The 5390-nt window shown below is 33.9% G+C and overlaps 1 non-coding gene across 1 annotated transcript; it reads right to left on the reverse strand.

Annotated features, from left to right (window-relative positions):
- Window positions 1-4887: 4887 nt before the first annotated feature.
- Window positions 4888-4994, reverse strand: LOC126008406 (U6 spliceosomal RNA). The gene has a single exon (XR_007495739.1). It is a non-coding gene; the product is annotated as a U6 spliceosomal RNA (small nuclear RNA).
- Window positions 4995-5390: the final 396 nt, after the last annotated feature.

Raw genomic sequence — 5390 nt, forward strand, 5'->3', positions numbered from 1 at the left:
CATTCTTGATCAAAACTCTCAGCAAGATGGGAATGGAAGGAACCTTTCTCAATCTAGTTGAAGCTATCTACCACAAGCCAATGGCAAATATTATCCTCAATGGAGAAAAACTAAAAGCCTTTCCTCTAAATTCGGGTACAAGACAAGGCTGTCCGCTCTCACCACTCCTCTTCAACATAGTACTGGAAGTTCTTGCTATAGCGATCAGGCAAGAAAAAGATATCAAGGGAATTCAGATAGGAAAGGAAGAAGTCAAGCTCTCATTGTTTGCAGATGACATGATACTCTACTTAGAAAACCCTAAAGACTCTACCAAAAAGCTTCTAGAAACAATAGATTCATATAGCAAGGTGGCAGGCTACAAAATCAACCTACAGAAATCAATGGCCTTTTTATACACCAATAATAATAGGGAAGAGATGGAAGTCAGGAAGGCAATCCCATTCACAATAGTGCCACACAAACTCAAATATCTTGGAGTCAACTTGACCAAAGACGTGAAGGACCTATACAAAGAAAACTATAAAGTCCTGCTCCAAGAAATAAGAGAGGACACACGGAAATGGAAACACTTACCCTGCTCATGGCTTGGCAGGATTAACATCATTAAAATGGCAATACTCCCCAAAGCATTATACAGATTTAATGCGATCCCCTTAAAAATACCCATGACATTCTTCAAAGAAGTGGATCAAACACTTATGAAGTTCATCTGGAACAATAAACATCCTCGAATAGCTAAAGCACTCCTAGGGAAAAGGAAAATGGGAGGCATTACTTTCCCCAACTTTAAACTGTACTACAAAGCAATAGTTATTAAAACAGCATGGTATTGGAATAAAGACAGACCCTCAGATCAGTGGAATAGGCTTGGGTTCTCAGAGAACATTCCCCAGGCATACAATTACCTAATTTTTGACAAAGGAGCAAGAAATCCTAAGTGGAGCAGAGAAAATCTCTTCAACAAGTGGTGCTGGCAGAACTGGTTAGTGACTTGCAAAAAAGCGAACATAGACCCCCAGTTAACATCATGTACGAAGGTAAAATCCAAATGGATTAAAGACCTTGATATCAGACCAGATACCATAAGGTATATAGAACAACACATCGGTAAAACACTCCATGACATTGAGACTAAAGGTATCTTCAAGGAGGAAACTGCACTTTCCAAACAAGTGGAAGCAGAGATTAACAGATGGGAATACATTAAACTGAGAAGCTTCTGCACCTCAAAAGAAATAGTGCCCAGGATACAAGAGTCACCCACTGAGTGGGAGAAACTATTCACCCAACATCCTTCAGATAAGGGGCTAATATCCAAAATATACAGGGCACTGACAGAACTTTACAAAAAAAACCCATCTAATCCCATCAAAAATGGGTAGAAGAAATGAACAGTCACTTTGATAAAAAAGAAATACAAATGGCCAAAAGACACATGAAAAAATGCTCCTCGTCACTAATCATCAGAGAGATGCAAATCAAAACAACGATGAGATACCACCTCACACCACAGAGATTGGCGCGCATCACAAAGAATGAGAACAATCAGTGCTGGCGGGGATGTGGAGAGAAAGGAACTCTTATCCACTGCTGGTGGGAATGCTGTCTAGTACAGCCTCTATGGAAAGCGATATGGAGGTTTCTTCAAAAACTGGAAATTGAGCTCCCATTCGACCCAGCTATTTCACTCCTAGGGATATACCCTAGGAGCACAAGAATACAATACAAAAATCCCTTCCTCACACCTATATTTATTGCAGCACTATTCACAATAGCCAGGCTCTGGAAACAACCAAGATGCCCTTCAACAGACGAATGGCTAAAGAAACTGTGGTACATATACACAATGGAATATTATGCAGCTGTCAGGAGAGATGAAGTCATGAAATTTTCCTATACATGGATGTACATGGAATCTATCATGCTCAGTGAAATAAGTCAGAGGGAGAGAGAGACGCAGAATAGTCTCACTCATCTATGGGTTTTAAGAAAAATAAAAGTCATTTTTGTAACAATCCTCAGAGACAATTAGAGGAGAGCTGGAACACCAGCTCACTCCATGAAGCTCACCACAAGAGTGGTGAGCACAGTTATAGAAATAACTACACTGAGAACTACCATAATCAAGTGAATGAATGAGGGAACTGGAAAGCCTGTCTGGAGTACAGGTTGGGGTGGGGTGGGATGGAGGGAGATTTGGGACTTTGGTGGCGGGAATGTTGCACTGGTGAAGAGGGGTGATCTTTATATGACTGAAACCTTATCACAATCATTTATGTAATCAATATATTCAAATAAAGAGAAAAAAATTTAAAAAAAAAAGAAAGTGATATATAGGAAGAAAAGAATGATAAAAGGGAATAAAACCAGAGTGATAGATAATAGATGCCTGGATGAAAACAGTGGGACCCTTTACTGATGTGTAGGGGATGACTGTCTCACCTGTGATAAGAACAGCTAAGGACAAAGCTCTGAAAGAGAGATGGAGAAGACAGTACCAAAGAGACAGTGAAGGTATGCTTGATGATATGGAGATAATTTGGCTATCTTTAGAACTTTAATTCTTATACTGGTTAATACAAGAAGCCATTGATAATATTTTTATTACAATATTTTATTTTTAAAATTTCTAAAAGTACATTTAAAATATTTTTTAACAGTACATGCAATAAGTACAAAAATGCCTTTATTTAAATTAACCAATTGCTTATATCTTCTTCACTCATTGACTTTTTTCTTTTTTTTTCTTTTATTTGACAGTAAATAGACATGATCACCTATTACCAAATAGTTCAGTGGATATTTTCTAAAACTAAGGAAAGTCTCTTATATAACTACAATATAATAAAATATGTAATATTTTATAATATTTTGTCAATTTCCCCACTATTATTCTTTAGAACTATGGATTTTCCTTTGACATGATACTGAATTTTTTTTAAAAGAAAATGTTCTCTCATGTAAAATTGTAAATAGACCTCAAGATATAGTTGTTAAGTGTGTTCACTGAAAATGCTATATCAAAACTTTTAGATAAACTCAATGACACTCTAGGATCAATATATATATATATGTGTATCTATAGCATATATGCATATCTATTAGGACACATATTCAGATGTCTATATCTATTATCAATTCTATAATTTCTAACTTGTTATGTCTTTAAAGTCATGAGTTTATGTTAACATTTCCCACAGTACTTTAATATCAATGTTGCTTCTTTCTGATTTTGGTGAGAGAAGTGAAAGCAGGAGAGAATTCAATATTACTTAATATTCTTAAAATATAAAATTCAATTCACATTTAATGAAATACATTAGTATAAAACTTGACATTTAGCAAATGTACACACTTGAGCCACTGTTAACCCTCCAGACCTGCCAAGCATGACACAAAATCAATCAGAATTAAAGGAATCAAGGAGGATATGTTCTGAAGGGATTATAATTAACCAGCTCATTTTATTAAGCAAGAAGAGGAATGAGACATAGAAAGGCTGGATGGGGAAAAGGAGATATATTTAGTGTGTTCATATAGGATTGAAAGATCATGAGGGAATCTTCATATTCACTGTGTTATGTCTGCAAAAGTGTAACGAGGGACATAATACATATATATTGTCAACTGAAAAATTATTAAGAATTTATTGATTCTAAAAGCTATTTTTCTGAGGAAGAACTTACTTTTCTGAGGCCGCTAATTGGTAAATAGCCTTATGAATTGACTTGTACATCTGATCATTTTAAGATGAGTAAGAGAGACCACAAAACTTATTTTATTGATGCTATTTTTTATTTTAATGCAATTTAATAACTGAAGGAAGTTGACTTCCAGCTCCAGCTTTATAATTTTAACAAGCAAATTCATTATTGTTTAACTGGGGATTTTTTGGTCCTGAATCTAAATGTTCCTGAAGAGGAACATTTTAGAACTTGGTGCTCTGAATCAACTCCAGAATATTAAAAAAAATTACTGCTCTCAGAGTGTATTGTGAAATATAACACTTTCCTGTTGGCTTTGCTTAGAAGTTTCTAATTCAAAAAGAAAAAAAAAAGAGTAAACCTTTCTACCAAACTAATGGGCTATTTATTTTTAGTCTTCAGTTAATGGAAAATATTACTTCTGCTACAACTTTAATGTAACCTAAAATATGAACCTACATGCAGTCTTTTTTCATTTATGTAATTTATATCCTCCATATGAGAAGACCTTCATAAATAATTCGTGACTAAAACTGCAATAAATAGAAGTATATGGGCATTTGTAATACATAAATTCAAACCAAAGGTCATTGATAGTCACACTTATTTTATTACTTTATTGAAATGTATTGATTTATTAGAATAAAATACATAATTTTATTAAAATATGTTTAAATTAATATAGTCATTTAAAAGAATAAATGATACAAGAAGAGTTCCTTATAGATTTATATTTGTGACACAGTAAGTTGACTTAATAGCATTATACCTTTATCTTAATAGTAAGATAGGGTGATGGCTGCAGCAACTTAATGAATTTAGGGATTTATATGAATTTGATCTTATTTATCATGCTATATAATTTATAATTATAAATTATGATTTATAATAATGTTATTTATATTTTTATCTTATTTTTATCTTATTTATCATGTGGCAACATGATTTTTGGTTATTTCATTATACTTTAACATCATCTCCAGGATGATGCAGGAAAAGGGGACAAACATGAAATAAATACATATCTTTTCCATTTTATTTTTAAATTTATCAGTAACTAAAATTGAGAAATAAATGAAATTGATTCAAACTTGTCATTTTGAAAACAGTGTTTTTTCATTTTTATTTTAGCCTCTAAACCTCTTTTCTCTGTATATATTTTTCTTTTCTTTTTTTTTTTTTAAATATGGAACGCTTCATGAATTTGCGTGTCATCCTTGCGCAGGGGCCATGCTAATCTTCTCTGTATCGTTCCAATTTTAGTATATGTGCTGCTGAAGCGAGCATAATATTTTTCTTTTCTTAATAAATAAGGTCCAGGGAAATGGTTCAAAATAATATTTGCATTTGACCCATAATACCACATGGCTTTCTGAACATCCTGGATGTGGCTAGATGCCCTTGAGTACTTGTGTTCAAAGACACCACCTGGTCTGAGCATTACTTCATCCTTGGGTCCTAGCACGCAACCATCAGGCAGGTTGTCTGGGAAATGTCTGAAGTGTCTCCAGAAGCATCTTTCAAGTGATAATGGGGTGAAGGAGTTGAATGATCAAAACCCATGGAATTAGGAAGAAACTATGTATTGGGCAAGCATGGTAAATTTATTCCATATCTTACACCTCACACTTTTTATAGGTAAACCGGAACCAGTAAATCCATCTTTAAAAGGTTATAAAGAAA

This window comes from Suncus etruscus, chromosome 4 (genome assembly GCF_024139225.1).
Source record: "Suncus etruscus isolate mSunEtr1 chromosome 4, mSunEtr1.pri.cur, whole genome shotgun sequence".
NCBI lineage: Eukaryota > Metazoa > Chordata > Mammalia > Eulipotyphla > Soricidae > Suncus > Suncus etruscus.